The sequence below is a fragment of the Microplitis mediator genome, chromosome 6, assembly GCF_029852145.1.
Source record: "Microplitis mediator isolate UGA2020A chromosome 6, iyMicMedi2.1, whole genome shotgun sequence".
In the NCBI taxonomy this organism is placed as follows: domain Eukaryota; kingdom Metazoa; phylum Arthropoda; class Insecta; order Hymenoptera; family Braconidae; genus Microplitis; species Microplitis mediator.
Genome location: NC_079974.1, coordinates 8,931,627 through 8,954,004, shown reverse-complemented (window position 1 = coordinate 8,954,004; position 22,378 = coordinate 8,931,627). Strand labels below are relative to the sequence as shown.

Sequence of the window (22,378 nt, the reverse complement as noted above, 5' to 3'; positions counted from 1 at the left end):
ATATTTTTTTGAGACACGGTTTTTGCGGAATCATAAGAAAAAAGTCGAGACAAAATTTTTCTAAATTTTTTAGTTTTGTTTTTTAGGTCTACGGGGCCGGGAAAAATTTTTTCAAAAAAACGAATTCATGGCTCGTTTAGGAAATTTATTCAGCTACAATTTGCTTTTTTTGTTTCTCTGTACGACAATTTGCTGCTGAGATATCAGCCTTTAAATGAAAAAGGAGCCTTTTGTCTTTGATTATTGATATCTCAGCAAGTAATGATCACACAGTAATTTAAAGGGCAGTTTAATAAACTTGAATAAATTCCCTACAAGCTCCATTTTCGATTTTTTCAAAAAAAATTTTTTTTTCATCCTTGATATCCATTTGAAAAACCCACAAAAAATGACCATTTTCTGGTTTTTTAGTCAACTCATCGCTACTCTGCAAATATTGATAAAAAAAGTAATGTTGCCAGGTAATTTTACAGCCTAATGTACCTCCAAAAACCCTGGAAATTTTCAGATTGATCCATTAAACCGTTTGTCCGGTCCGATTGCTCAAAGTTTTGCAAAACAATTAAAGGAACAAGTTTTGTTCCTTAATTTGTGTAATCATTACCAAGATGAAAAAATTAATTTTTTTCGGATTTTCTTTCATTTTCGCGTTAGTTATTCAGTAAATGCAAGGTAAAGACGAAAAAAAAAAATTTTCCAAAAATCGAGACCAAACAAGAATTTTTTTACATTTTTTTTTTTTTTACGTTCCATTCGGGGGGGTTATTTTTTTTTTCGTTTTTCGGAAAAATTTTTTTTTTTTTCCTCTTGACCTTACATTTACTGAATAACTAACGCGAAAATGAAAGAAAATCCGAAAAAAATTAATTTTTTCATCTTGGTAATGATTACACAAATTAAGGAACAAAACTTGTTCCTTTAATTGTTTTGCAAAACTTTGAGCAATCGGACCGGACAAACGGTTTAATGGATCAATCTGAAAATTTCCAGGGTTTTTGGAGGTACATTAGGCTGTAAAATTACCTGGCAACATTACTTTTTTTATCAATATTTGCAGAGTAGCGATGAGTTGACTAAAAAACCAGAAAATGGTCATTTTTTGTGGGTTTTTCAAATGGATATCAAGGATGAAAAAAAAATTTTTTTTGAAAAAATCGAAAATGGAGCTTGTAGGGAATTTATTCAAGTTTATTAAACTGCCCTTTAAATTACTGTGTGATCATTACTTGCTGAGATATCAATAATCAAAGACAAAAGGCTCCTTTTTCATTTAAAGGCTGATATCTCAGCAGCAAATTGTCGTACAGAGAAACAAAAAAAGCAAATTGTAGCTGAATAAATTTCCTAAACGAGCCATGAATTCGTTTTTTTGAAAAAATTTTTCCCGGCCCCGTAGACCTAAAAAACAAAACTAAAAAATTTAGAAAAATTTTGTCTCGACTTTTTTCTTATGATTCCGCAAAAACCGTGTCTCAAAAAAATATTTTGCTGGAAGATCTTCAAACTAGAGATTTCAAGCTTCAATTTGCTTTTTTTATTTTTTCGATGCGATCATTTTTCACGAAAATACAGCCTTCCAAAAATCACTAAAAAATTTATAAAATTTTCTTGTTCCTTTAATTTTTTGGATAAGTGTATTTGAATATTTTTTATTTGTTTTAAATTATTGAATTTTATTCAATGACTATTTTGTCATCAAGATTTAATTTTTCTATTGTTTAAATTATTGAATTTTATTTAATGACTATTTCGTCATCAAATTTTTAATTTTCTATTTGTTTTATGATGCCAAGATGTCTCGACAAAAGTGCACTCAAAGAGAAAGTGAGGGATTAAGATTATTTTTATTTGTAACTAAAAATATATTCCACGTACACTTTTGTTGATAAATATTTTTGGTTTTCTACGAAAAGTGTTTCCAGCTGGCCTTTGGGCCTTTACCATTGCCCGAGGGGTCATTAAGATTACATGTATGTATGTATGTATTTATTTAATATGCCGAGGCAAATTAGCCGAATGGCAAAGGTTTGTACATAGTTTTATAAATTTTCACTTAAAATTCAAGGGGGTATTCTGGTCTAGAAAAAAAAAAAAAAAACGATTTTTTTTTTTTTATGTTTTCATAGTTTAACTATTTAAGAATATGTCTACGAGAGGATTTTTCAAAATTCAAATTATTTTCGGAGAAATAAGTATTTTGCTGAGCTGGCATCCAAACCAGTTGGGCTGCAACTAATCGAACAAAAGACATAATGGATTCTCCGACTACCTGAATCTATATTTCTTAGTAAGCCCTTTTGTTCCTATATATATGTCGGAGATGAAAGAATAAACGGGGTTTTCCAATAGGACGGGAAATTTCCAACAGTCGAGACTAGTTTTTATAGTGACAATTAAATAATAAAATTTAAGTTCTAGTTGTTTACAACTTAAGCAGATTATGTTTATTACGGGAGGCTTAGGCTCGCTGTGACATCTGTTCACCGAACGTAGCCACGGTCACAGGATGGATATAGTAAGACAAAAAGGACAAGATAGTAAGATAATAAGATTGTTGTCCTTCTTTAAATATTTCTGACTAAAAGGTTTTTTATGAAGAGTACAGAGTTTTTGGACTAGTTGAGTCGGTCAGTTCTGATTGAGCATTCGTTGTGCGAGTACAAATTTTCCTGTTGACCGTGGATTCGTTCTCGAGCCTAGTTTACAGTAGTACTCGTATATTATTTAATCATAGTTTATTATTAATATTATCGGGCGATTGTATACTACGATTAATATCATTTATTATTATTAATTTATTGTTATCATTTTATGTGTAACAAATATTGTGTTAGTTGTAATTCTGTATGTATTAACAATTGTGAGATATTATATTCGTTATACCGTTAGTTTAGTTACTACTATTTGTGAATAATACTTTAATAATAAATTACTGTTCTGTGTAATTATTATTCGTTTATATTTGTAATAAAATGCCAGACAAAAATAATAAACCCGATGGTCAGGGTGATGCCCATCATGTTACTGGTCTTCCGACATATATATATAACGAGGAAGGTCCGATGTATGCAGCAGGAATGGCAGATTGAATAAATGTAAGTTAAAAATATAATTTTATGACTTAACCTGCAAAAATTTTACTTGAAACTTTAAACGCGTTTTTCTCAGAACTGTCTTCTTGAATCTAATACCCATGATTTCTCAGGTTCTACTGAACCGATTTACTTGAAATTTTAAGAGAGTCTTCTTTAGGGACTTGTCTATAGTCGGAACTACGGCCATCCCCAAATTTTCATTTTTACTGTTTTTAAAAAATCGAAGAATGTCCAAAAAAGTGGTACAAAAATTTTGTTTTTCATTAGGCAGTCGCCATTTTGTCACAAAATTTTTTTCCAACTTTTCCGTAGTTCCGGCCATTGCGACATTATTACAGATTAATAATCTTCCTTATTTTTTGGTTTCAGATCGCTAGGAGAGTTAAGATCGTGGGTATGGTCAAGCACCAAATTTTTGAGACTCCCCACTTCATCAGCTGATAATTAACTGAATTTTGAATTTTTTTTACTTTTTAATTTTTTTTTGTATGCTTCTCATGTGAATAAATAATATATAAAAAAATTTATAGTTAAAATATTGCTTGCTTTTTTTTTACAGCACTTCAAAAATTACCTAAAATTCATGCCTCTAGACCAGAATACCCCCTTAATACAAAATAATAAGCTTAGGTGTAGGTGTACATCAGAATCTTATTTAAAAGATAACAGTTATAATTTTATTTTAGATTTAACTTTAATTTTGATTTTAGATTAAATTTGATTGAATAAGTAACAATGTAATATTTATTCTAATCCACGCATTTGACAATATAATGGTAGTTGTTTTGACTAGTAAGTAGTAGTAATTTGTAAGAGTATTTGTATATATACAGAAGCCAACGTAAAGGTAATTTACTGAAAGTCAAGGTCCAAGAAATAGTCATAGATCTTTGCTTTAAACACTGCAAGACTGCTTGCATTCGCAATTTCTGCAGGTAAATTTTGCCACAAACGTATTGTAGTTACCACAAATGAATTTTCAAGATAGTTTGTAGAGAAATTTGGCAATTCAAAACTTACATTATTTGTTTTTATAGCTAATCTTTCAGAACGTCTAGCTTCATCTTCAACGAATAATTCCCTAAGGTAACTAGGTTTTCCTGTTTGCAATAGTTTATAATAATAAGTGATTAAATAATATAGACGTCTTGACTTCACAGATAACCAATTTAATTTACGTCTGTAAGGGGTAATATGTTCATCTTTCTTCAGATTATAAATAAATCGTATTGAACTATTTAATGCTCGCTGTAGTTTTAGATTATTGTCAGCTGTAGCATCAATAAGCACTACAGTACAATAATCAATAAGGGGAAGAATAGTTGCAGTGACTAGAAGTTTTCTGATAGCAGTAGTATAGATATTCTTCCGACTTTTTAATGTATATAGAGCAGCATTTACTTTTCTAACAATTTGTGAAACATAATTTTTCCATAAGAGATCATTATTTAACGATAAGCCCAGACATTTTGTTTGGCTTACATACGGCAAAGCAACATTGTTTATAATAATGGGTGGTAGCGATTCGATGTTTAACGATTTTAGTTTACTGTTTGACCCTATTATCAAAGATTTTTTTTTATTTAAGTTTACCTGTAATCCATGATCTTTAGCCCAATCAGCGATCCCCTGTGCATCAATTGTTACTAATCTAATTGCTTCAAATACTGAAGTAGGTTTAAAGTGATAATATATATATTTGTCGTCGGCAAACAGACCATATTTACAGTGAGTAATTTGTCGTACTACTAGATTTATAACTATTAAAAACAATATAGGCCCTAAGACTGAACCTTGGGGTACTCCCGATGTTATATCAAGGAACTCTAGTGGGTGGTTTTGATCGATTAATATTGATTGTGAGCGATTTGACAAGTAAGAGAAAAACCAAGTCACAGTTTCAATCGAAAAACCTAGTTCAAATAAAGCCACTAATATCACCTTTGGGTTGACATAATCAAAAGCCTTGCTCAGGTCAAATAATACCAGCAGAGTTAATTCACCTCTATCCATTGCACATCTGATATCCTCAGTGAGCTTAAGAAGGGCTGATTGAGTACTATGGAACTTTCTGAATCCAGATTGATATTTGTCAAGTAAATTATTTTCTTCTAAATATTCAACTACTTGATTTGCTATAATACGTTCAAAGACTTTGCTTAAGTGCAATAAATTTGCAATTGGACGCGTATCAGACGGAGACTTTGGTGGACTAACTTTGTTTAGCGGTATTATAAAAACCATTTTCCAAATATCTGGAAAGATACCTGACTCAAGTGAACGATTAAACAAAGAAGTTAAGAATAGAGATATTTGTGGTATATGATCACGTAACCAACTCAGATTTAAGCCATCAGGACTTTTCCCTTTTGTCTTTTGAAGTGTTAGATGTAGAGCTTTTGTCACATCAACAATATCTATTTGGTGCCATTTAAAGGAGCATTCAACTTTTTTTTGATATAGGGAAGATAATGAATTTACAAAGTTTATATTACAAGGTGGATGTTTCCTTACTATATTTGCAAAATGCTCATTTCAAAGACTCGCATCAAAGTAATTCAGAGGTGAAGTTTGTTTTGTCATTATTAATCCTAGGCGTTTAAGTTTATTCCAAATTGTTTTACCAGGTGATATAATAGTTAGTTGACTTTTTAAATAATTTTCACGAGCAATATTTAATTCTAATTTCAGTTTCTTTCTCATATCCTTGTAAAGAGCAAGTAATTCTTGATTATTAGTTCTTTTTGCTCGCTTATAGAGAGAGTCACGCTCATGACATTTATATTTAAGATCTTTGGTAATCCAGGAGTTTGAATTTCCAGTCACTTTGATGGTAATTTGAGGGGCATATTAATTTAATATCTCTAAAACTCGACTTAAAAATAGATCAAGCAATTCGTTTGGATCAGAATCTTTTATAAAAATATCATCAAGTTTTAAGGCAATAACTAGGGCATTTGCTAGAGCATCATGATCACAATTTTTGTAATTTCTAAAAGTTATAAATTTATCTGGTAGTTTAGGACAGTTTAGATGATATTCACAATACAGATAATCATGACCTGCTATAAAGGGAGATGTTGACTTATGAAAGGTACCTAATTTACTAATATTATCTACCAGGATTACATCCAACCATGAATCGCCATGTCCACTGTGATGCGCAGTATTATAAGGTATACAATATAGGGATGATTCATAAATGAATGTCTTTAGATAATTTGCTGTCCAAGTGTTATATAACAGATTACAATTTAGGTCTCCTGCTATAATTACATTTGTAAAATTTGTTGAATATTTCGTGAAGATATTGAAAAATTCATGCAGCGTATGGCCATTTGGACGTCTGTAGACACCAGCTAGTAACATATGCGAACCACAGGTCAACATGACATCTAACATTATATATTCAGGTGAATTTATATCATCAGAGATTGAAGAGTACAATAATTTAGCTTTTATTGTTTTATGGATGTAGCAAGCTACACCCCCACCCTGTACATAACGACCCGTGGCTGGATGTATCAGGTTTCTATCTCTTCTAAATAAAGAATAATCGTTAAAAGTGAGTAGATCATTATTTATGCTAGGTTTTAGCCAGGTTTCCACTAAAACAATAATATGAGGATTTTTCTCAACAATTTGCTGAGTTCATTGGGATATATGGCCAACAATACTATTTATATTAAAACTTAATACCCTTAGAGACGTAATTTATCATTAGTAACATTTATTAAATGTTTCTTATGTTAATCTAAATTTTCTAAATCTAAATTAGATCTGATAATAATACGTTCAGCTTCATCAGTTTTCCTTACAAAAATTAAAGCATTTCGTACCCAAACATATTTATAATTTAGAGATTTTGCTTTAGCTTTAGTCTTGAGAAGTAATTTATAAGTATCGGAATTTAGAAATTCATTTACGTGAATCAGACCTCTAAATGTTTTCTCAACCAAAGTTGGGAAAACATACTTTATATTTACAGTTTTTAAATATTTTTTGGCACTAATTATGAAATCGCGAACTTCAGTAGATTTTAATTTTATTAAGTAGGAAGAATTTTTATTATGGGGCTTGTCATTCGCACTTTTTGTTTTATTATTATTTTCGAATTTGCGGATTGATAAAATATCACTTTTTAAATTATGAACCTTTAGTGTATCAAAGACAGTTTCGGTGATCTCCAATGGAGATAAGATAGCAGCTACAACATCTGGGATTCCCGAAATCACTAATTCTGATGATGAAGAAGTTCTTGTAGATGGTGAGCTATCTGGATATAGCGTAGCCTGTGTCTTGAGCTTTGATAAGCTGTGTCTAGCGTTTCACGAACGTCAAAACAAGCAAGCCAAATCTTTTAAAAGCATTCTTTAAAATTACATTATACCTTATCGCTTTAAGTTTATTCAAAAAAAAGAAAAAAGAAAATCTGGTCGCTGCATAAGTTTAATTATATATAAAAAAAAAAAATATATATCAATAAAATATAACGTTCAGCATTTAGCTGGACGTAACAGTCACAATAAATCCCAAGTATTCACAGACAATAAATAAATAGTTGTAAATATCTACCGCAAACAATAATATATTACCAATAATACTCAAATGTTGGTGTATAATAAATGTAAATATTTTTAGATATTTACCGTCAAAACATATGAACGGTCACCATATAATTAATCAATAATAAAAATGATAAATATTAGTTTTCCAAGTTTTGGAAAAAATATTTACCGCTGGGACAAACAAGTACGCAAGTATATATATGTATGTTGGACTTTACTTATAAGTATTGCGCTCTCTCTCACTCACACTCGTGAGATATACAAATGGCCACCAACGCGGGAAAAAAATTACACGCCAATGTATAAAGCACAAAGGTACTTACAGTCATCATTGTAATAAAGAATGCGTATAGGTTCCATTGGTCTCGATTATTATTCTGGCAATAATTATTGCAACAACTCAAATCAATTTCAATTGCCAAATGGCCAATACACTTTATAATTTTCAATTATTTCCAAATGGTGTTTCAACAAAAGTATTTTACAGCAGGAGGCACACACCCTGCTCGTACAGAAGATTATCCACGTCTGACCACGGCAGCGCGTGTTTTTCACACCGGCACTTCGGCCGACGCCATTTTGTGATCTATCTCACTCTATTCAATGGAGAAATATATCTGTCGCATGTTAATTTTTACAACACACCAACATAATGCATGACTTGTTTTTCGTGTAATTTGGCCCATTCTCGACATTAAATGACCATCCACTTATCTCAGAGCCAATTATTAATATAATTTACAGATAAATCTCGCACTGATTTATTAATAAAATACTAAATTTATTTAAAATAAATAAATTTACCGATGCCAACTGTTGCGTTTACGCGCATGCGTCAACCAACTAAAATAATCATAAGCATGTAAATAAAATGCGCGATTATTCATCCCAGCGTCTATAAAATCCATTTATATGTTTATAAAAATCAGTAAATTTTACTGATTCAGACGCAATTTACATCTAAGAAATCAAACAGATAATAAAGATACAATAATTAACACGAAATAGTACATAAAATAATAAGGGTGGATGTCAAAATCCCACATAGCCAAAATCCCACGCAACCAAAATCCCACATCGCCAAAATCCCACACAACCAAAATCCCACATCGCCAAAATCCCACACAACCAAAATCCCACATCGCCAAAATCCTGTATGTCTGTATGTATGTTTGTGTTTGTGTATGGATGTAAACTCTTCATATCTTTTTAATGAATTGACCGATTGAGATGGTTGAGGTGGCAATCGAAAGAGTTTGTTGGCTGTCAACTTCTCTGAAAATTTCTAATCGATCGATCAAATGGACTCTAAGATATAGAAGAAATACAGAAAAATAAAATACAACGATAATATGGATTCGTATAAGCAGAAACGCCTAGAATATGCAATATAAGTATATCTTTCATCCGATAGAGCTAGTACTGAAGAAATCATCAGAGGATTTGACAAAGAGGTAATTGTTACTGGTGACTTAAATGCAAAATCTACTGAATAGAGAGCCAACCTTTCAGGCACTAGAACTAAAGAAGTAGCTGAATTTGCAGCTAGAATGGATCTTATCGTCTTCAATACAGCCACTATCTCCATCTTCAAGAAACCAGGGTATTTGCCAAATAATCCTTGATATCATGTAAGGGACGTCAAAAACATTAAGGAACATTCATGATAAATCACTATGTAAAAAGTATACTGGTAGCGATTATCTGTTTATTTTATTCATGGTCATCGACACTCTAGATATCGATTCGCACAGTGACTTTTTCATTGTTAGAAGATGAAGCCCTAGCAAGTTGAACTTGAAAGTACTTAGAAAAACTTTGGTCCATAAGACTCATATTTTAGTGCACCATGAACCTCCCATTACCAGTAGAAGAGCAAAAGAACTGGTCTAAAATACAATAGAGGTGATTACCAAAGCTTGCAATGAATTCATGTCCAAATGTAACCTGCGCTGTTTTCACAAACTTACTTACTAGTGAACGTTTTGGAATATAAAGAAATCTTTTATAAGATATTAATCTGGGAGAATAGGTTTTCGAATAAATTATTTTACCACAAACTAGGCCTGGTTTAAAAGATAGAAGCTCTGCGCGTAGCAAGTGCATTCCACATAATGTCTGAAACAGCAGTATTAGTAGTTTTAAACGCTATTTCAATTGACTTTTTGGCAAAATAAAATTGAAAAAGATACAAGCTAAGAGTTTTCGGGCAACTGGTTGCTGACAGTAAGTTACTGCTCCGTAAAGAGTCTTGAATCTTAACCAGCTACATTGGAAAACGAAACAGCTGAAAGATGGGGTGCGTACCTAGTCCTTGACTTACGACTATAGTACAGAAGTATGCATGATGAAACGAATCACTACGTGACGCAGTTTCTTAACAGACATGGATCTTTGTGCAAGATGAAAATACGTAACAACTCGATCTATTGCCACGCGCAAATCAACACCGCAGAGTTCACAAAGTTCGATTGCAATCGTTGGATTGCTTTGAAGAGAGTCGGCCTGGATCGAAATTATAATGAACAGCGAAAAGGAGATATCTTTAGTAGCGACACGAACCGGGTTGAAGCAAATGCAAAAATAGTTCAAAACCAGTCTCCCTTTCTTTGCGGAAGAGAATGAGAAGGGAGGGGAATGTTTTTAGTAGGTGGAAATCCCACATACCGCGAACTTGATGGTATTTTGCCATACATGGCGGTAAATTCAGCGTAAATTACAACGATTTTATCATAAATTACGGTGGATTTACTAAATTTTATGGGACATTTATTATATGATAATGTAAATTTTTTTTTTTATTATTTTCAAAAAGCTAACTTACTTGCTCTGTAATTTATATAATTTTGTACCAATTCTACGAACTCCATTGGACTAATTAATTTCCCATTCAATTGATCATTCAAATTCTCAATTTTTTTCATTTTTTGCATCGTTTGCGTGTTAGTTTTTTTATGAACTTGATTTTTTTTAATAGAGGCAAAATTATTATCGAATCTGTTTTCAATCTTGACTAAAATTCCTGTAATGTACAGAGTGACTTATATTAGAAAAACATGATGTACTTTTAAGATGTCCATCAATATATTAAATTATTGAGTGACAATATTTATATAAGTGGAGGCCTGCCTATGTGTGCGCATATTTGTTTAAATCGGTAAATAGGCTTTTTTTTTTAGTCAACTTGACGTCAAGATTGGACCGCAGAATCCCGTCAAGGTGGCTATTAGAAATCAGACTTCAATGAGGCGGATATAAAATATTATATATGTTTTCATGCTATATAATCTTACGTAGAAATAGTATATTACACACCTAGGGCAGAAAAGAAAGAAATATCTCAGATCAAATGTAATTATTGGTCGAGGTAAAGGTGGCTGGAAAATTGCAACTTCGTTCAGGGCAGCGGCCCGAAAGTTGCCTCAGACAACATGTGTGTTATCCTTGACCAACAATTACATGTAATCTGAGGCTTTTCTTATTTTACTGGTCAGGGTATGTAATATACTATTTATGAAAATTACAGCACTATTAAGTATTAGATTTTGAGAGATATTTGTAAAACTAATCAAATCGAAGGTGCTATGAATATTCTATACAACAGCCGCAAAGTAACGATTCACCAATATTAGATTAGCACACAAATAAGCCGTAAGTTCCTCAAATTACACGAGTTTCTGTGAATGAATGTAATAAATTGTTCAGAAAATGATACTGATAATAAAAGATGCTGAGTAATTACTCTTCGTCAAACAGAAAAATAGTAAACGAACCGCGGCCAATAAAATAGAAAATCTCAGACCACATGTTTGTTAGCCTCGGCCAACAATTACATGTGATCTGAGACTTTTCTTATTTTACTGGCCTAGGAATGTAATATACTATTAAATCATAAGAATATTCAACTTGCGTGTGACAAGTAAACTTGTCACACGCAAATTTTCTTCTTGTCACATGCAGATTATCGTATAACCCACAAAAAAATTCCTCTCAAAAAATCTTGAAAGTTATTGTAAGGAATTTATTAATGTTTTTAACAAAGCCTTTAAATATTCTAAGCAATTATTGACTACTGAGATATTGATGATCAACGATTAAATGATCCTTTTTCATTTGAAGACTGATATTACAGCAGTGAATTGTTGTACAGAGATAGAAAAAAAAGCAAATTAAAGCTGAATCAATTTGAAGTCTGGCATATGCATTGGTTTAACTGAGTAAACTTCTTTTGAGCTCGTGGATCTTTTGAAAGAAAATAAAATTTGTGAAATTTTTCTCTTGCATTACTTTTCATAATTGTGTGAGAAACGTAGCTAAAAAAAATCGTCGAAATATCTCGAAAAAAAAAGAAATTTCAAGCTTTAAAATGATTTTTTTATTGTATCTCGATAGAACCATTTTTTACGAAGTTATGGCCTTTTGAAAATCTCTAAAAAATTTATAAAGTTATTTTGTTCGTTTAATTTTTTGCATCAGCGTAATTATTTTGCTTGAAAGAAATGGAACATGCAATACTGCATTGAAGCCTGTGGAATCACTGTTTGGATGGCGTTTCTCTTAGCAAGTTCGAAATCCGTGTGAAAGATCAGACGCTTCTCGGATATTTGTCTGAGATATTTTTTAAATATAATCCTTAATAGTGCTGTGTATGCTATCTCAGTTTTCTTTTCCATTAACGCATAACACAATGGTATTGCCTGTTCAAAATAATATAGATAGATAGATAAATTATTTTATTCGAAAATCAGATTGAAATATCTCATGGCCGTCCAAACAAAAATAATTAAATTTTAAGCATAAATTTCAAATGTAAATCTAGTTTATAAAGATAATACACACAACAATTCAATAATTTAATTTATATAAAACTAGATAACACATGTTTAATAAATCTACAACATCAAATACATTTCAAACAATCATTTCTGAATCACAAAAATAGTTATCACAGCATAATGAAATTCAGTGACTGTAGTGTGACATATATAACTTGCGCAACGCTGTAGCCGATGCGCTACAACAAAGTGTTCAAGTTCGCATGATGTCTCGGAAGGTAACTATCGAAATAAACAATATAGATGAGACAACTACTACGACAGAAGTTTCAAATTCTGTCAAAGCTCAGTTCGAACATGCGTGTGACGACGACGTTAGCATCAGAAGTCTGTGAAAGAGCTATAAAAGTACCTATAAAACAATCCTTGCTATGTCATTGGACGTGGCAGACAAATCACTAAAAGTAGGAAAGGTAAAGATTGTCTGGCTCTTGTGTTGCGTCAGAAAAAGAGTCCTTGTTACGCGGTGCTTTTAATGCTAGGGATCCCATCACACTGCACAAGACTGCGAAGGACAGATCTGAAAAATGTCAACTATGCAAGACAACGAGCCAAAGAGTGCAAGGGAAAGCACTTTTGCGTCATCTGTGACGAAAGAAAGGTAGATTATGGTTCTGCACAGATTCTAGACAGTGCTAAATATTAAATATCCCTTCTAAATATCAATATAACTCTGAAGGCAGTTAACGTTGAGAGCCCAACATCGTCTGAGTCGAACTAGAAGGTCTCAGAATATACAGCTGCTACTATTTACCGAATATATCATTCGATGAGTTCACAAAGCTACTAGATAACCTTGAAGCCAGCATCAGAACTATGAACGTTGACGTTCTGGTAGTGCGAGACTTCAACAGTAAATCATCAGAACGGGGCACCAAGGCACTAGACAGGAGAAAGACATATCTCTCTGAAATAGTAGCTTCTTCAAACCTATACGTACTAAATGAAGGGAGCACATACACTTTTTGCTGAGGTTACACAGGATCCATTGTAGATCTCACTCTGGCATCTCCGGCAGTAGCAGCGATAACAACTTAATTGCTCTTACAAAGACAATTTGGTCTTTAAGAAGGCTGATCGACAATTAACGCCATTAGAACAGTTACGGACGTCGACACCGCAGCAAAAAAGGTCAAAATAAAGACCAAAAGGGTATTGTACAGTAGTAACTCTGGATATTCAGAATGCGTTCAACACAGCAAGGTCAGATAAGACCATTGACGCACTAATTAAAAAAGGATTCCCTGAATACCTGATATGCATATGATAGAAAATTATCTGTTACGCAGGATTATAATCTATAAGACGGATAAAGGAACGATAGAATATAAGATCACACAGAGATCTCAGCGTACAGAACGATCTACAGCGGCAGCCCAAGTGAGTGCAGGTATACCACTTATAGATCTACTGGTCCACGAACGAAAAGAAGTCCACCTAAGCTTAGAGCAAATAGAGAAAAGAACACATCGGCAAAAAAAGAAACCAATAGTCAAAACAGAAGCTCCTGAAAAAGTGGCAAGAATGTTAGGACAATAAGTCGGCAGGGCCCTGGACACATAAATTTATCGTTAATGTTTCTGAATGGTGCGAAAAGAAAGGTACGGTAGATTACTACCTCACGCAGGCATTATCTGGATAAAGGTGCTTCAATGCCTACGTAGAACTATTTAAAGTACAAGAAACAGCTAGGTGCAACAATTGCTCTTGTGAAACAGATGATGCGAGGCATGGAATTATTTAATTTCTGGTCTACGAAAACGAGCGGCAAAATCTAGAGGATACCCTGTCAATAAAAGTAGTGCCAGATACTCTAACTGACACAATGCTCAGCAATGGAGAAGCGTAGAAAGCAGTAATCATATGCATAACAACGATCCTGAAGAAGAAACGAACCTCAGTGGAAACAAATCGGAGGACATTGCCTAACCCGGACCCATAAACTCACAGAACTTAGAACCGGTGACGTGGAGACAATGCTAAAAGGATGGTGTTAACGGCAAATGAACAAATTCACGCTGAAGTAAAAATAAGGCAGTTACAGCATGGTGCTCTGGTGTCAAAGAGCTCACTTGAGAATGCTTGCGTTCTTTACACCCGGCAAAACACACACACACATATTCAGACATCATTCCGAAAATGGTTAGCGTAGCTTCCTAGGACCTGACAAACGCCGACATCTAATAGAAACTCAATTTTAAAAAATCGGAGTGAAATTAATAAATTCCTGAATCTTTGAAAATTTACAATTTTCTTAGCAGGAAGTAAAAAATTGAATGCTTATCTTAACTTATGAGAACACAAATCTCAATTTTAATGCCTATTGGTTTCCTAATTGAAAGCAAGTTATTTTAAAATGTGTTTTTGTCTGATTTTGACCAAATTTGAACAAATACGCAAAACTATTAATAAGCTATAATGTTTGAAGGCTCTAGAGGTATAAGCATGGTGAATTTGCCCCCGAAAGGTATCGGCTTGATACTGCGGGGATTTTTAGGTACTAATAAGATATTAAGATCCTGAGAGTTTCAGCTTTTGAAACCAATCGGTCTTCTAGAAAAAGCCAAATATGTAAAAATCAGATAAAATGAATATTCTCAGAGACTATTTTATCGATTGACTTATACTCGGGATATGTTTTGGGTGTCGATAGTAGCTCCTCGGAAAAAAATTGGGAGCTTGATCGGTTAACAACAACCTCGAAAAAAATGACTTTTTAGTTTTTATTTCGACTTTTCACGATGTTACGGTTCTGGTACAATTATGTAATAATTTTTTTTGGATTCCTCATCTAATTTCCTATAGATTTAAGTGCTTTTAAAATTTTTAAAAAAGGTACGCCATATAGAAAAAAAAATCAAAACCACTTTTTTAGCAAATATTTACTTCATTTACATGTTTAAAGTGTGAATCATTATTTTTCTAGTTTGTATATGTTCTTGAATGTTATTTGCAAAAATAATCTCTGCATCAGCAGTTAAATTTTGTCATATCATATAATATCAACTAAAATATTATAAACATTATACACATATAAAACAGGAAATAGATTTTAGTTTGTAAATTATAAATACATAACAACAAATGAAAGATATACTTGAGGAAAAAAATGTATAATCATATTTTATCAGTCTTCATCACTATCCTTTTCAATCACAGGTGAAATACTGTCTCTATCAAATAATTTGCTAAGTATTTCAGCAGGCCTTAAAATCTTTGTTAAATATCTCCCGTGTGATAAATAGTAAACAACAGCAGCAACATGAGAGCAACATCCAATTGTTCTCAGACCGTTTGCACACTCACAACTATGCCTCAATATGCTTTTTGGACCAATAGCATTTTTTTATACTCAATAAAACATCTATAAACCTTTCTTTTAATGTGTCTGGATTGAACTTGAATTTTTAGTATATTTGACTGTTCTTTCACATATTGAATAGTGAGATTACGTTTCATCAAGCATTTCTGCTAAATAGGAAACAGCCTGTTTCAATTGATAGGAACCAGTGAAAAAAATACGCAGATCATTTTCTGTCATTTCTGGAAAGTCTTCAAGAGTTTCAGATGAAATTGTTTGAAACGGCAATTTTTTTCGCTGCCAGCCATTTTTTTGAACGTCTTCAGCTAACGTATTTACTACATTATTTTGCGATTTCATTGTTTCGATGACTTCATCCAAAAACTCTGAGTCGGAAGTAAGATGCTTACTATACATATTATGCAAAAATGAGGCAATCTTAAAAAAACTTCCAACCCTAGGAAGCATTTTGTTGTCAATTCTTTGATCGAGTAAATGATATTTTTGTTTTAACATCCCATGAACTGCTTCTACGGCCCAACGAATTTTTGTTACATTTCTTGAAGCGTTAGACTCAGCTGTTGTTAACTGATTTTGATTTCCTTTGAGTGCTGGCATTAATACTTTATAATTTTTTTCTTCCAAGTATCCTTTCACATCACGGAATCCTCGATCTACCACAAATGCATCGCCAGGTTCTAATAAATGACATATACCATCAGGATTATCTATGATATCCCGCATTATAGTAGCATCATTTTGGTTAGCATAATACGGTCCCAACATATCAACTATGTATCTATCAGTTGTGCAAATCGTGAATGGCTTACATAGTGGTACTTTTTTTTGACCAGAATATGACTTTCTTTGGTACTCATTATTAGAACTTTTCTCATGACGAGCATAAGTCCCATCACAAATTAAAATGAGTTTATCATTCAAATCATTGTGAAGTTTGTTAGCAACTGAAGATGTATGATCCTCAATAAGATCAGCCCTAGATACTGCATTTAAACCAAAACGCGAAGGTAAAATGTCTTTTTCGAAAGATTGGATGACTTGCTCACAATACTTTGACACTAACTGCTCTTCGTTAATATCCAAGATTGTAGATATTAACTTATTTGAATTACCTGTGCGAAGCTTAACCAAAAACACTATTATTGCTTGATATACACTTCGAGCATCAGTATTTCTCATTGAAACTAACCAATTCCGCAACTCAATCACATTTTCCCATTTTAAACCAGTCAAAACACGAAGCTTTTCATCTGATAAACGATAATCCTCCATTTTATTCAGTAATGTTGAATCGCATTCAACAGCAAAATTTTCCATCATATTACTCAATTCTACAGATGAAATTAAAGTCCAGTTAGAATAAACTCTGATCAAACTTAGAGATTCATCATAGAATCGTTTGTTTATTAAATGATTTCGACAGCATCGATTTCCATCTGGTATGAAGACTCGTCGCTTAATGAATGACTGCATTCGGGCTTTTTGAGGAATAATAATTAAGTCACTAGTATTACCGCAAAGACAACAGTATCAATGAGTTGAAATAGTTCTTTTCATACGAATCTCAACGTACTCTGTACAATCGGTAGGAGTAATGTTGACTCTAAAAGAAGGATCATCTGAAATTGACCGAGACAATGTCATGTGTGACAGACTAGACTCCGTTCGTTCTAACATTCCACTAACGATAGATTCAGATCCATCTTCAGCATCAAAAACCACCGGTTTAACTTTTCTTTTTTTATACATCTCTACACGACATTTACCACAAACAATATCACCAGCAAAAAATTCACCATCAAATACTGCAGAAAACTCATCAATGTCTTGTTCTGTTAATAAAGTTTTAGGAGTTCCCGGAACTTTCTTTACTACTTTTGAGCAAACGCAACACTTATCATTGATTGTTTTATTTGGAGTCATTTTATTAGCTTAATAAATAAAATGTGAACAGACAATCTCTCAGATTCAGATCATAAACAACACTTTTGTCAGCTGTTGTATATACAACCAAATACGCCAGTAGGCGCGTCGGTCGTGCGGATCTTTTTGCACATAAGACGACTAAGTCGATAACATACCATATTCAATGACTAAAAGCGACAATTTGAAAATAATTTTAATATTACTGCAAAAAAAAACTACATAATTAATTAAAAAGTGGTTTTTATAGTTTCTATATGGCGTACCTTTTTTAAAAATTTTAAAAGCACTTAAGTCTATAGGAAATTGGATGAGGAATCCAAAAAAAATTATTTCATAATTGTACCAGAACCGTAACATCGTGAAAAGTCGAAATTAAAACTAAAAAGTCATTTTTTTCGAGGTTGTTGTCGACCGATCAAGCTCCCAATTTTTTTCCGAGGAGCTACTATCGACCCCCAAAACATATCCCGAGTATAAGTCAATCGATGAAATAGTCTCTGAGAATATTCATTTTATCTGATTTTTACATATTTGGCTTTTTCTCGAAGACCGATTGGTTTCAAAAGCTGAAACTCTCAGGATCTTAATATCTTATTAGTACCTTAAATTCCCCGCAGTATCAAGCCGATACCTTTCGGGGGCAAATTCATCATGCTCATACCCCTAGGGCCTTTTTAGAAAAAATTTTATTTCTACAAATTTGGCCAGGTTTGATCAAAATTAGCAAGATTAAAGCAGCAATATGATTTACAACGATTGAGGAATCAAAACTTACATGGTTATATCGACACACAGAAATTTTCAAAAGCTGGCGTGTCTCAATATTAGATGGCATACTATCAAATGTGGAATCCATAAAAAATTCAGCATCATCTTCAACATTCTCTAGGACTTCATTAATAAAGACAGGGTCACCGAAAGCAACAGAGACATACCCCGAAGAATCTCTAACTCGCAATGTACGCATTTGTCCTTTATTATACCTCAAAATTTTTCGCCATTGTGGAATCTTCAAGTATTTGTGGATCTCAATTAATTTCGAGGGTATAGGGGGATTAACTTTTTCCCTTAAACGGTTCATAGTTCGAACTTTTTTTGAAAAAGATACATGTGGAGCATCCGGGTGGCTAAATTAAGAGAAAGTTGAGTAAGTGTATACAAGCAATCGCACATGTTTAGTATAGTTAGGTGTAGCTGTGTTTATGGTATGCAAGTGCGCGCGCACGCGTGTGTGTGTGTGAATGAGAGTAATCTAAAATAAGATGTCTAGCTTGGAAGTGGATAATGGCCAGAGCAACGAGTCCTCGAGACAGTGATAATTACCACGCATAGAGCCAACTCCGATGGGTGATGTGGTAACCGTAGAGGAACATTTGGAAAGTCATCGCCCGGGAAAAAATCACCATGTACATATTATATTATATCCATATCCTAGTATGGGCAACACCAGCGCAGAGAATAGGCTCGTTAGAGAGTTGTTGTTTTTGAAATCTCTGCATGTTCGGGTGATTAGTCCAAGAACTCTATACGCCTGTATATTTATTTTCTCGATGTATTTGTGGGAAGTTAATTTGTTATTAACAATGATTCCTAAATCTATGATGTCCTCTGCTTCAACAATGATCTGGCCATTCAGTTTATAATTAGTTGACGATTGCATATGTGCACGGGAAAACGAAATTACAGCTCATTTCTTTATATTAAAGTCAAGTTTATTTATCCGACACCAGTCGCAGAGATTGTTCAGATCGTTCTGGAGGATGTAAGAATCCCGTATGCTGGTCATTATCCTGAAGATTTTCAGGTCATCAGCATGCAACAGATAATCCGATTGGAAATTCATTCCAATGTCGTTGACAAAGATGTTGAAAAGTATCGGATCTAGGTGGGATCCCTGAGGAACACCAGATGTAGCAGAATATTTTTCAGATATATGTTCATTGATCCTTACTTGCAGTCTTCTACCAGATAAATATGATCCAATCCAGTTCAATGCATTTCCAGCCACTCCGTAATCACCAAGTTTTTTGAGAAGTATTTCATGGTCCACTTTATCAAAAGCTTCGCTGAAGTCGGTATACATCGCATGTACCTTGATGCCACTGTTCATGGCATTAAGGGTGTAATTCACATACACGTATAGATTTGTTGTTGTAGACCTTCCACCCACGAATCCGTGTTGTTTAGATGAGATTACTCGACTAAATGATGTAGTTATCTGTGGCAGCACAACGTTTTCAAACAGTTTTGCTAATGCCGACTGAATACATACTGGTCTGTAGTTTACAATTTCAGACCGAGGTCCCCTTTTATGTATTGGACTGACAAAGGATAGCTTCCACGCAGTTGGAAAAATGCCGTGTTGCAGTGATTTCTTAAATAAATGTGTAATCGTTCATGGAGACCAACATCACAGTTACGTAGAAATAGGTTACGTATACCATCTGGCCCAGCTCCTTTATTGGTATTCAGTGATATTAGTTGTTTATAAACTTGATCGAAGTTAGCGTTGAGATCACACAGATTAACTTTGTCTCCACCACTAAAAGTTCGATGACCACCACCATTTAAATTTGTGGTAGAGAAAGTACTTTTAAAGTATGACGCGAACGAATTACTGATTTTAGCTCCTGAGTCAGCTGATAAATCATTCCATGACATGCTTGATTGTAACTCTGCATTGTCGCTCTTTTTATTTTTAATAAATTTCCAAAATTCCTTTGCGTCAGATAATACCAATTCTTCAATTCTATTTATATAGATTTTATAACTAATTGCAGTTAGTTTTTTACACTCAAATCTCAGCTGACTAAAACGTCTATAATTTTGTTTATTTGCATTCTTTTTGTCACAAGAACCCTTATGAAAATTACTATCTGAATCCTTTTAGTTTAATTGTAATTCATTAACGACGTAAAACTGATCATTCGTGAATAATTTAGCTGAGTTCGGAAGTAACTCATCAACTTTACGCGGACCATGAAGAAGCATCCTACCACATTAACTTCACGCGGACCTCAGATCCGAGTCTTGTTCCCACCTCACAACCCGACGTCTCATTGGCCAGCTCTTAAGTTTTCCCTTTCTCCTCGACTTCGAGATTTCTCATTGGAGCGCAGATACCGACGCCTCCCACTCCGCGGAGAACTTTCTCGAACCCGGCTCTCGGGTTTAAAAGAAGGGACGCTCAGAGCGGCAGCGCATTAATTCTTGATCAGTCTGACTGGTAAGAATATTTCTACAGATAGCGTGCAAGGCTATTGCGATTTAACTCTACATAAACTACTCAAGTGCGCAAGCTTGATTAGGCTCCAGATCTTTCTCAACAACAACCAGTTCTTTTAAGAACTCTCCGTCAAGTTGACTAGCACTTGTCAGTGCTAGCCAACCAGACCTTCGGGTCTAGTAAGAAAGCTTTTTATCCATTACTAGCTCTTTTCAGAGCTAGTATACGATCAACACCGGTTCTTCTCAGGACCTCTCAATTGCAGACAACGTAACCAACTCAAACGGTCTTTCTCAAGACCAAATCGGTCTTTCTCAAGGCCACCACATAATTTCTACGTAAGAATTCGCTTCAATACAAAGCAATCTACCGGCAGACAACTTGTCTGAACAAGCTGCTATTTTTTTACTGTTGTTATTATTTTTTTCATTGTTTCTCTCTATCAACTACTGGTGGCAGCACTAGCGTATCAATATGTTTAAAAAAAAAAAATATGTTTAAAAAAATTAAACTGAAAATAAGAAATAAAAAAATCAAATTGATAATTTGTAAGTTGAATAAAAGTTCATAATAAAAAAAATACATTAATATAATATAATAAAAGTAGTGATTAAAAATAAAATGAGCGATTGAGGTGTGCACTTTTGGATTTTCCAACATTTAATTTTTTTTTAATGCTACTAAACTTGGCATCACATTTAACATTCACTTCTTTGGAATCCGAAGAATGTATAGGCTCAATATTTAATTTGTAATCAGTTGTGTCTAATTTTGCATATGAATGATCTTTCAATGGAGTACTAGACAATAAAGGATCCCTTGATTTCGTAATATCACAGTCAATTTGTTATTCAACATCTTTTATCAATAAACAATTACTATCATTTATTATACTGATATTATTATTATTATTTCTCTGTTAGCCCAATGCTCATGGGGTTATCCCTGGTAGTCTAACTCTACCGAGGGCCTCACCTGAGCACCAAATCGTTACTGCTGCGCTGATCTATCAACAAGATGATCAGCATGCACAGCAGGCCAAGTTTCGTTGCAGATGTAGGCGGAAGGATCCAATAATTGCAGCCCTTTGCATCCGCGATGCCAGAAACTCAACTTGCGATGTACAAGTTGGTATTCTAGCTAATGCAGATACGAAAGTCTGTTTCATCCCTCCTAGGACGCCAACAATGAGAACGACAAATTTAACACGGTAGCCTGGGTGAAGTTTGCCAATATCAAACAGAAGATTCTGATATATCTCGTGTTTGTGCTCTTCTTTAACCGTGATGTTATACTCTGTGGGTGCTGAGAACTGAATGACATAAATGTCACGAGCGGTTTTATCGAAGAGCACAATATCAGACTTCTTGTGATCAATTTTCCGCGTAGTTGCGAATAGCACGTTC

At 33.6% G+C, this 22,378-nt stretch overlaps 1 protein-coding gene across 2 annotated transcripts in view; it reads right to left on the bottom strand.

Annotated features, from left to right (window-relative positions):
• The window catches only part of LOC130669708 (uncharacterized), a 115,869-nt gene that overhangs the window by 40,464 nt on the left and 53,027 nt on the right, over positions 1-22,378 (bottom strand). Inside the window, exon 1 of one of the 2 annotated variants that reach the window (XR_008990235.1) lies at positions 10,488-10,653. The exons of the other annotated variant lie outside the window; for it this stretch is intronic. The gene's annotated coding sequence lies outside the window, so the exon portion shown is untranslated. Of the gene's footprint in view, positions 1-10,487; positions 10,654-22,378 lie in introns of those variants that run through there. 2 annotated transcript variants of the gene reach the window in all.